Genomic DNA, 11,710 nt, shown 5'->3' on the forward strand with positions numbered 1-11,710 from the left:
CACCCTCTGAATGGAGGACTTGCGCCCTGCAGCATCCCCAGGAGCAGAATCCTCAGCTGCGAGCTGTTAGCGGGCCCAGGGCCTCCCCTCACCCTCTCCTCTCCACCAGAGAAGAAGTCCTTTGGGAACCAATCCACCCAGTGGGAACTCCATGTCAGGGCGTCTCCTCCGCCCGTACTGCAGGGGCACGGTGGCAGAAACCAGAACACCAGCCCGCGCGCTGACCGGCCAGGACAGACCAGGCGGTGCCACCGCGGCCACGGGCCCACACGCCGGCCGCCACCGCCACGGACTCGCCCGCCGCCACCGCCACGGACTCGCCTGCCGCCACCGCGCCCCACCTGCCCACACGCCGGCCGCCACCGCCACGGACTCGCCTGCCGCTGCCGCAGCTGCCTCTGCCTCCCACCCGAATGCCGCCGCAGTCACCTCCGACCCGCTTGCCGCCTGGGGCGCTGCTTCTGACCCGCCTGCCTTGGCCGGCGCCTATCCACCGACATGCCCTGCCTGCCGCAGTCCTGCCTCCTGCTGCGGACGCCCCGCCTCCTGCTGCCGACGCCCCGCCTTCTCCTGCAGCCGCCTCGCCTCCTGTTGCCGACGCCCCGCCTTCTCCTGCAGCCGCCTCGCCTTCTCCTGCCGCCGCCCCGCCTCCTGCTGCGGAAGCCCCGCCTCCTGTTGCCGACGCCCCGCCTTCTCCTGCAGCCGCCTCGCCTTCTCCTGCCGCCGCCCCGCCTCCTGCTGCGGACGCCTCGCCTCCTGCTGCCGACGCCCCGCCTTCTCCTGCAGCCGCCTCGCCTTCTCCTGCCGCCGCCCCGCCTCCTGCTGCGGAAGCCCCGCCTCCTGTTGCCGACGCCCCGCCTTCTCCTGCAGCCGCCTCGCCTTCTCCTGCCGCCGCCCCGCCTCCTGCTGCGGACGCCTCGCCTCCTGCTGCCGACGCCCCGCCTTCTCCTGCAGCCGCCTCGCCTTCTCCTGCCGCCGCCCCGCCTCCTGCTGCGGACGCCTCGCCTCCTGCTGCCGACGCCCCGCCTTCTCCTGCCGCCGCCCCGCCTTCTCCTGCCGCCGCCCCGCCTCCTGCTGCGGAAGCCCCGCCTCCTGTTGCCGACGCCCCGCCTCCTGCTGCGGAAGCCCCGCCTCCTGTTGCCGACGCCCCGCCTCCTGTTGTGGAAGCCCCGCCTCCTGTTGCCGTCGCCCCGCCTCCTGTTGCCGTCGCCCCGCTTCCTACTGCGGACGCCAGGCCGCCTGACTCCAATGCCTAGCTGCCTGCCACCGCCTCCGGTCCCGCCACCACCGCTGCCTCGCCTGCCGCCTCTGGAACTACCGCCCCACCCGCCTCCAATGCTGCCTCCTCAGCCTCGCGTGCCGCCGCCGCCGCCCCCTGGCCCTGCCCCGAGCGCAAGGCTCCTCAGTGTCTTCACTCCTCCGAGCTCTTGAGAGCACCCACGGGAGGTGCTTTCTGGGATTGGGGGAGAGCCGATTGCTCTGCTCCTCTAATTGCACTCGTGGACCAATGACTACTGATGCCTTGATACTGAGCATCCAACAAGGGGCGTGAGACTGGAACGGATTTGGACCCCACCTGCCCTCAAAACTGCTTTGATTAAGAGATGTCGGAACCGTGAGAAATTGCCTCCACAGATTAAAAAAGAATGAAAATAATTAGAAAGAAAAAATTCCAGAAACACCTCAAAATCAAAAATTCTAGAAACTCCACAAAAGCAAAACTTGAAATGACTACATCCCACATAACACCCTAGATGCACACAAGTGAAGTATTGTGTAGGCACTCTACTGGATGTTTTTAAGTGGTCTGGAGATGATTTAAAGTATATGGGAGGTTGTAGGTAGGTCCTATACAAAGTCTATCCCATTTTATGTGAGTGTTGAGCCTCCACAGATTTTGGTATTGGGTTAGGAGGGTCATGGAACCAAACCTACACAGATACTGAGAGACAACTTACAGTTGGTTCAAAGAAAATCTGATATTTAAGAAATGAAGAAAGTCAAAAGAAGAAGCCCTACTTCATTTTTGGTTCCTGTGAAGTAATCTTTTCCTAAATTTTCGTCTAAGTATTGAAATATGTATGCGTACATGTGTTGGCTTTTCTACAAATATATTTAGCATTTCTATCTCATCCTTCCATTTGGGTCTTTCTTTATCATGACAGTGACTGTGTGTGAATGTGTATGTGTATGAGTCTCGTTTCTTTCTTTCTGTTTTTGGTACTGGGGATTGAACTCCGGGGTGCTTAACCACTGAGCCACATCCCCAGCCTGTTTTAATATTTTATTTAGAGACAGGGTCTCACTGAGTTGCTTAGGGTCTCTCTAAGATTCTGAGGCTGGCTTTGAACTCTTTTTACTCCTGCCTCCACCTCCTGAGGGGCTGGGATTAAAGGTGGGTGCAGTTTCAATGGTAACATAGAATTTCCACATATGCATGTGCCGTAATTTTGTGATTGATATCCTATAGGTGAATATTTGGGTGATTTCCCAAATTTACTATTACATATAACAGTGCACACTATTTGCTGAGATACCACGTGGTTTAACTGGGTCAAATGGTGGTTGCATTCCAAGATTTCTGAGGAATCTCCATACTGCTTTCCAGAGTGGCTGCACCCATCCAAATTGATTTATTCTAAGCAAGTGTCTTCCCATGTCCTTTAAGTTTACAGGCTTGGGGTTCTGTTTCCAAGGATGTCATGCCGCTGTTTGAAATTATTGTTGAAACTCCAAACATGTGTAGCTTTTCATCCACCCTTCCCCCACACAAGTTAACGAATATCACAATATCTCACTGGCCCTTAGGATCTCCAGTGCCCGTACGTGTTTGAAGCTGATGGCAGGGTTGAAGTTTTGTGGCAGAGGTCAGACAGCACGGGCTCAGGATGTTTCTCTCCTCCTCATTTCTGATGCTTTTATCATTGGAGCTGGAGCCCAGCATCCTGGCTTGAATCCTTAGGTAGTGTCACCCTAGAATATCAGTGGCATTATTTCTCTTCTCCATTAGGCACCGATAGCAAAAAAGCAAATTGGGAGCACACTTACAGCATCTTCAGTAAGTCTGAAGTTTGTGCGCATCTGTTGGGCTGCAGTGATGAGATGAATCCTCTTTGTTAATATGTGACTTGCAACTTGAAGCCTCCCCAGTCTCTGGATTATAAAGCAGGTTGCTCTGTGGGCAGCCTTTCAGCCAGAGAACACGTGGAACAGAGCAAGGGCTAATCCTGGGAATGCAAAGAGCACACTGGAATTTTTTTTCCTTTCCCTTTTGGTGGTGACTTTAGGGAACGGCTGTGTCAAAACCTGGTTGATTCCATAAAGCCTTGCAAGTAAGGGCTGTTTGCAACGAGAGCACACTGAAGTATGTCAGCAAAAGAGGAACAAGGAGCTGCTCTTGTAACACGCACTTGAGTACCTTGACCCCTCTCCTAAAAAATATAGTTCCCAGTCAGGTGTGGTTGTGCACACCTGTAATCCTAGTGGCTCTAAAGGCTGAGGCAGGAGGATTTCAAGTTCAAAGCCAGCCTCAGCAAAAGCAAGGTCCCAAGCAACTCAGTGAGACCCTGATTCTAAATAAAATATGAAAAAGGGCTGGGGATGTGGCTCAGTGGTTAAGAGTCCCTGGGTTCAATCCCCTGTAAAGGGGAGATTTTTTATGTATGCTAATTATATAGAATAGTGAGTTTTGTTGTGGTACATTTGAAAGTGCATATGCGATAACTGTAACATAGACAAAGGGGTCAGAGGAAGAGATGAAGGGATGCAACGGGAGGGTACCCTGAATGAAATGTATCAATCAGACTATCATGAATCCTATAAAGAAAGAAACTTTCAATCCTGCCACAGAACTAAGATTCCGTCTACCACCAACAGGTGGAGCTAGGGGCGGGGGCTTATGTCATGTCCTTTTGGCTTGGAAACAAATATTTCATAACACCTTTTCAGAACCTAACACATAAATTGAGACTGAAATAGAAGACAGGAACTTATTATTCTTGATCATGACCTGTTGGCATATTACTTAAGATCTATTGATTCTCTTCTTCTATAATTCCATAGTCATAAAGAAAATTAGAATCATTTTGTTAAAAGCTTGAATGCTAGGTAGTGCTTGCCCTGGAGAAAATGTACGAGTGGAGTGGAGTGGAGTTACAGCTACAAACCTGTTTTCTCTAAAATCCATTTCTTGTAAATTGTTTTCACACTATCTGAGCATCTCTTAATTAATTGGTAAAATGAATTTCTGAGCATAATTGTACTGTGGTCTGATAAGCCAGAAAATCCCCTCCTATTCACCCCTCACAAATACTCTGTTTAGCATTTTTACAAGGATTCTCCCCTCTCTAAAGTTGAAGAATGATTGTTGTTTTTATTTTATCAATCCACATACTTTAAACAAGTTCTTTTTTCTGTTTTGTTTTATACCTGAAATTGAACCCAATGGCATTTAACCACTGAGCTATATCCCCAGCCCTTTTTCTATTTTATTTAGAGACAGGGTCTCACTAAGTTGCCGAGGCTGGCTTTGAATTTACAATCAACTTATCTCAGCCTTCAGAGCTGCTGGGATTACAGGTGTGCACCACTGCACCCAGCTAAACATAACTTTTTAATTCCACTTCTACACATGAGTGTATAAAGTCAATGTGACGTCAACTGACGTAACCTGCAGATTAGCCACGGAATGGTAAAAACAAAGATTGGTGTCTATTTAAGCAAATGGTTAGACAGGTCATCACTTTTCACAGTGTGTCCTTGATTAGCATATACAGTTTCAGCAAGAATTTTGCAGTTTCTGATGTAAGTTCTTGCCATGAATTTTTATTGGGGGGGGGACAGGGATAGGAGCTGGGATTTTCACACTAAAGCCTGCTGTCTATTTTGTGGATAATCCCCAGTTTTTTTTTCTTTTGCATTTGACTGTGCAGATGACATAAAAACATTTTGTGAATTGGAAAGTATGATCACATCCCCCCTCAGGTTACATTGAGGCACAGATTCCTAGTGAATCTAGTTTATGCCTGCACTTTTTTGGGGAGGTGAGGTATTTTTTTCTCTGAAGGATGCTGCAGCCACTTTTCAAATGGGAAAAAAGTCATCTCTAATACATGTGAAAATTTTCACTACCTAAGAGGAAGGGAGTTGGAAAACAGCCTTTTTCTTTCTCTCTCTCTCTCTCTCTCTCTCTCTCTCTCTCTCTCTTTCTTTCTTTCTTTCTTTCTTTCTTTCTTTTTGTACCTGGGATTGAACTCAGTGGCACCCAACTACTGAGCCACATCCCAGCCCCATCTCTTTTGTATTTTATTTAGAGAAAGGTTTTCCTTGACTTTCTTAGGGCCTTGCTAAGTTGTTGAGGCTGGCTTTGAACTTGCTGACTTCCTGCCTCAGGCTCCTGAGCTGCTGGGATTACAGGCATGCCCAGCTAGGGAGCAGTTTTAAGTCACAGAGGCATTTGATCCACATATTTGTGTGACTTAGGTTCTTACTAGAGACATTTGTAAAAATATTTTTTAAGTTGTAGATGAACTCAATATCATTATCTGGTTTATGTATTTTTATGTGGTGCTGAGGATTGAACCCCAGTGCCTCACTTGTGCTAGGCTAGCACTCTACCACTGAGCCACAACTCCAGCCCACAAATTAATTTATTAAAGCTCAGTTTTTCCTCCTGTCAAGTGGAGTATTACCAACATACTTCACAGGGTTGCAAAGAGGAGTTAGAAAAAGTGCTTAGAAGGATATATTCTCTATAATCCTTAGATGTTGTGATAATGTATCATGCACAATTTCAAGTAGCTTACATCATAAGACACAGCTAAAAAGGGTGAAATGAATATCCCCCAGTGGTAGAAAGTGGTAGAAAAAGCACTTTGACACATTCTGGAGTCCTGATACATTCTTACTCAGTTGAAGATCGTGAATGGGGTTCTGTGTGCCCCTCCTATGGTCCATGATGGCTTTGCTAGGTTTGTATCTAGTAGGAACACAGGTGGGGCAGCAGATGACACAGCCTCAGGGCCAGGCTGTGTTTATCCATATTATCTGGGCAGAGACCTGCGGTTCCTGGGAGAGGAAACAAACTCTAGCTGATAAAGTTTTGTGGTACTAAGCATGATTCCAGAGAAAGCAATGCTCCCCAGCTAGCTGGTGACAGATTCCTGATTGCTCTTCCTTTAAGCTAAGAGATGAGCAGAGGTCGATGGGCAGGGAGTGGGGTGAGTTTGATTCTTCCTCATGGCTTTATCTTTGTAAAATAGGTTAGGGAGATTATTATTTGGACCTTCATGATATTTCTGTACCCCATAACGAGCGAGTCTGTGCTAGATTGATTGATGGCACTCTGGCGCAGTCTGGCTGGGCACAATTCAAAGAAAAACACCTATCGGGAATGCTCCAAATATATTAACTGATGGATCAAATAATGGTACAGCAGCAATAGTTACACCTGATCAAACTTTTACATTTTTAGTACCCAAACAATCAGCTCCTCAGGAAAAACCCTCAGAGCCCAACTGCCACCACCGGCTTCCCACAAGCCACTCCCCCAACCACCAGCCTCTCCACCTCCCACAATCCTCCTGCTCTTGAGGCTGATTGGTTGGATCGAATGGGCAGAGCCAAAAAAGTCCCCCAATGAGCAGCTCTGTGGCCTGAAAGGGCAGGGAAACAGCCCAATGAGCATCACTGCAGAGGAGCCAATCAGCTAGATGTTGCTGGGGCCGCTGTGAGCCAATCATCAGCTGGCAGTCTGAAAGTTTGCTGGGGCCCCTTCGGCTGTGGCTCTCAACAGCACTCCATAAATAGAGATGGCCCCCACCTATGATGGGTTGACTTAAAATATTTCAACTTTACAGTGATGTGAGAGCAGATATTGGCAACCACTCTGTTTTTTTTTACTTTGAGTTCAATATTCAGTGAATTCCATGAGATTTATCACACTGTATTATAAATTGAGCTCTGTGCTGAGCACAGGGGCGCAGGCCTGCACCTGTAATCCCAGCATCTTGGGAGGCTGAAGCAGAAAGATCACAAGTTCGAGTCCAGCTTTACCAACTTGGTGAGGCCCTAAGGAACTCAACGCAACCCTGTCTCTAAATAAAATACAAAATAGGGATGGGATGTGGCTCAGTGGTTGAGCACCCCTGAGTTCAATCCCCAGTACCCCCTCATGACAAAAAGAGGTATGGTGTCAGTGATTTTGCTCTGCAGTAGACTCACACCACTGGAGTTTGTTTAAGGCAAGCTAGGCTGAGCTTTGATATTTAGTGGGTTAAGTGCATTGAATGCATTTTCAATACAATGTATTTAACTTCCTGTGGGCATCCTTTTATTGTAGGTTGAAGAGCATGAGTATTGGTTGGTGGGTTGAGGATTGGGGGACAACCTCTAAATGTTTATGTCACCTATAGAAAAGCAAAGAATTGAAATAAACCAGTCTGTGCTTTAGTTACATATTAAAAATTCTTGATGTGCCATATGCTGGTAAACTTATAACAAACTATTACTGTAATTACTGATAACACTCAGTTTGGACATGGGGAGATATGTTAGCATATGACTCTTAGGAGCCAGTATAAACTTATAAACTCACACAACTAATTAATACCACTTGTGTGCTGGGTACTGTGCTAAGTGGTTTAGGTATATTTGTTCATTTAAACATCACTGTAACTTTTTTTGGTACCAGGGATTGAACCCTGGGGAACTTAACCACAGAGCCACATCCCCAGCTCTTTTTTTTATAACCACAGAGCCACATCCCTAGCTCCTTTTTTATTTTTATTTAAAGACAGGGCCTTGCTCAGTAAATAGCTTAAGGCCTCACTAAGTTGCTGAGCTAGCTTTGAACTTGCAATCTTCCTTCCTCAGCCTCCAGAGCTGCTAAGATTACTGGTGTGTGCCACCATGCCTGGCATAGAACCTCTTTTGAAAGGAGAAAACTGAAGTTCATAGAGTTCAAGAAGCTAGCCCAAGGTTACATGAGTTGTGACAGAATTTCCATAGGGACCCACACAGCCTGGCTTCAGGATTCATGCTGTGGACTCAAAACTATACTGTCACCTCTCAGCAAAATTTCAACATTGCTAATTTGAAGTTTCCTTAAGTTAGAAAAAGTCACACAAGAGCACAGTCTAAATCAGAGCTAACCTTGACTAAATCCTATTGCTCTGTCCCATTTGCAAGCAGGTGCAGCTGTAGGTGGCGGAAATAGGTTCCTTCCTCCCTTTGAGAATCCAGAATTACCCCTTAAAAGCCATACACTCCTCCTGGCCATGTCTTCTCTCCCACAGGCATCCCTCATACCCCAGACTGTGCCAAATATTTAAACTTTGCATAATCATTAAAATTGTTGGATAATTCAAAGACATATTTTTCCAACTTTTATCATGTAAATGTTAAAATGTACAGAGAAGCTGAGGGAATTGTATAGTGAACAACTATAAAACTACTAAAAATGTGGATTGGGTTGCCATGCTGCTGCTTGCAGGCCCAGCCAGTGTGGAAATAAAGCCTCTGTTTGGAAATAAACTTCTTCTGGAACAAGCCCTGCCCCTTATTTCATGTATTTTTTCTGCCTGTTGTCGTACCACTCAATCAGGGATGAGTAGTTTCTACAGAGAATTTTAGGCTCTGCTCCTCCACACAGTAGCAATGTGTGGTTGGTTCAGAAGCTCAGAGAGCCCACATTTGGAACCCTAGTTTTAGCAGGTGTTGACATTTAGGTGCCTTAAGTGCACATTTATGTCTCCTTCCCAATCTTACCCTGTCACATTCTACCCCCAGTCTTCTGCTTATTTTATGGTTTTCTCCTTTCATTCACCTTTTGGTTTATTCTGTTCCAACTTCTTTCCTAAATTTATTAGAATTTTTGGTATTTTTTTTGTCTTTGTGTGTGTATGTGGGAGTGAATAATGGATTTTTGTTTTTATTTATTTGTTTTATTTTGGTGGCAATAAAAAGATATCCAGAGACAATCACAATAATAGTAAAAAAGGAATACTTATGAGTGCCAGATGCAAGGCATAGTGAACTATGCCTTACATCAGAGTGAATCTGTCATCCCCTATTTTTTTGTTTATACACTTCAGTGAAGGAAATAGAGATATGTTTGATGTCTTTGATTACATTTTTACCTTCCAGAAAGAAGATCATTATGGTATTAAAAGAATTTCTTATAAAATCCAGGACATAGAAATGCAAGATTTCTCCTATTCGTATTTAAAGCTTGAAAAACATTAAGTGTGCTGTATAACAGAAAGGAAGTTTCAACAGGGTGTTTTTAACCATTTAATTTTTTTTTTCTTTCTATAATGTATATTGTGGGAAGGGACACTTCAATAATTGCTTTCTAGTCACACATAAAACAATTCTAGCTGTCTTCTATGAGGGGAAATTTGTTATATCAAAGGATTTCTTGCCACATTTATAAGGACTTTTCTTGCCCAAAGAATTCCTGCCAAGTATTTCTTGTGGGACAATAAAAACTGTCATCACCTGTTAGGTTTATTTGTTAAGAAGCTAATTATGATGAAATGTTAAAGATAGTTGTGTCTTAAGTGTAGTTTTAAATTGATTTTTTGTAACAGGCATTGAACCCAGGGGCACTTAGGCGCTGAACCACATATTCAGCCCATTTTCTAGTTTTTATTTGGAGACACGGTCTTGCTAAGTTGCTCAGAGCCTCAATAAGATGCTGAACATGGCTTTGAACTTGCAATAGTCCTGCCTCACCCCAGAGTTATTGCAATTGCAGACATGAACCATTGTGCCTGACTGAAATTAATTTTGATGAATCCTTGGGTCTTTTGGAGATCAGAAAGCTAATATATCTTGCCTAGTAAGTCTCTCAATGACCCCTGAAAAAATTCTCATACTTCCATCAGCACAATGCTCTGTGTTTTAAGATAGCTTTAGAAAATGGAACATCAATGTTTATTCTTAAATTGCAGTTTTCACAAATGTACTGGGTGAAACAACACAAGTAAAATATCTAGTAATTTTCATAAAGATCCTGAGTTATATTAAAATGCTATATCCACTTTCTCAATAATGAGAAAAAAATTGAGTAAGATGGGATATATTGGTTTTGTATTTTTTTAGAGAGGGTCTCACTGAGTTTCTTAGCGCCTCACTTTTGCTGAGGCTGGCTTTGAACTTGTGATCCTCCTGTCTCAGCCTCTGAAGCTGCTGGGATTATAGGCATGCACCACCATGCCCAGACAGAATATACTGTTTTAAATGAGTTTTAGAACTTCATTTTTTTCTTATTAGTGTAAGCATGTGAATCAAAGAGAACACTAGCAACATGGGAATAACAAGTCTGTAGTTGCATTAAACAAATTTTACATTTTAGCAAATTTTTCACTGTAGGCAAATTTCTTTAAATATTCCAAAAATGTTAGACTACAATAGTTTTTGCTGATAGGTGATGAGCCAAGTTTCAGGGTCTTGGTAATATTATGAGTGTTTGCCTCCAATTCCTTTCTGGAAAACATCTGATAAGAATCTAACTATTAACCAAATAGAAGTATCTATACACATGGCTCATTTGTTTTTCTTGGTCTTATCAAAAGTTTTTCTTAATATGGTATTATGTAAAAATGTGGATGTGTAACCGATATGATTCTGCAATTTGTATTTGGGGTAAAAATGGGAGCTGATAACCCACTTGAATCAAATGTATGGAAGATGATATGCCATGAGCTTTGTAATGTTTTGAACAACCAATAAAAAAAAATTAAAAAAAAAAAGAGTATGTAGAAAGAATTAAATGAAATGGTGCACCGGGCCTGGCGAGACCGCATAAATGGTAGTTGTTACTTTTATGAGTGTGTTCTAAGTTTCTGCCCCTGAAATATCTGATGAACGAACTCATCATTGTTAGAACTTTTCTTGCCCTGGTAGTACTCTACAAGAGGAAATAAGGAAGGGAGATTTTAGCTGCATACTTTAAAAAACATAGACTGTCGCCTCTTTGTTGTGGTGAGAGATCAGCAGGATGTCCCAGTGTTTCAATGTGTCCTCAGCATCTGGGGCACTGGTCACCATAGTGAATGACCACTGGGTAACTGTGTCCTTTTCTTTCCCTGAGCTCCCCTAAGGAAACCACCTTTGTCTGTTTTAACTCATTCATGCGTTTGGAAAGAAGCCTCCCTTCTCTGTTACGCTGAATTGACGAGTCATTATTATAGTCAGAGTAGCTGTTATTACCAGTTGATCTCTCTTTCAATAGTAAATTATTATTATGTACTTGGCTAAAAAGGGCTGTGCTGTTTTAATGTGTAAAGGCCAATTAAGCAGAACAATAAAATTTGAAGTAATAATAATGAAAATAAAATAAAATAAAATTTTGAATATAAATGTTTATTTTGAATATTTTAATTAATGTTCTAACATTTGATATGTTTTTCTCCTCACTTTTCTAATTTATCAGAAATTGTTTCCTACTGCTTATGGATATTTTCCCCAGCTTGATAAAATTTTATATATTTGTGGAGCATATTCATCACAATGTAGTAAATGGAATAACTTGATATTTTCATTTCTTTCAAGAATGTATTCTCACCAAACCCTAGAATATTCAGTGGAGAAGGGAATAAATTATTTATCACTACCCAATAAAGAGGGAAGACATAAAAACTATGAGAATGAAAATTTACTTTTTAAGAAGGAATTGACATTTTTTGGAGAGAGAAAAGGTAAAAAA

The sequence above is a fragment of the Callospermophilus lateralis genome, chromosome 14 (assembly GCF_048772815.1).
Source record: "Callospermophilus lateralis isolate mCalLat2 chromosome 14, mCalLat2.hap1, whole genome shotgun sequence".
Taxonomy (NCBI): Eukaryota; Metazoa; Chordata; class Mammalia; order Rodentia; family Sciuridae; genus Callospermophilus; species Callospermophilus lateralis.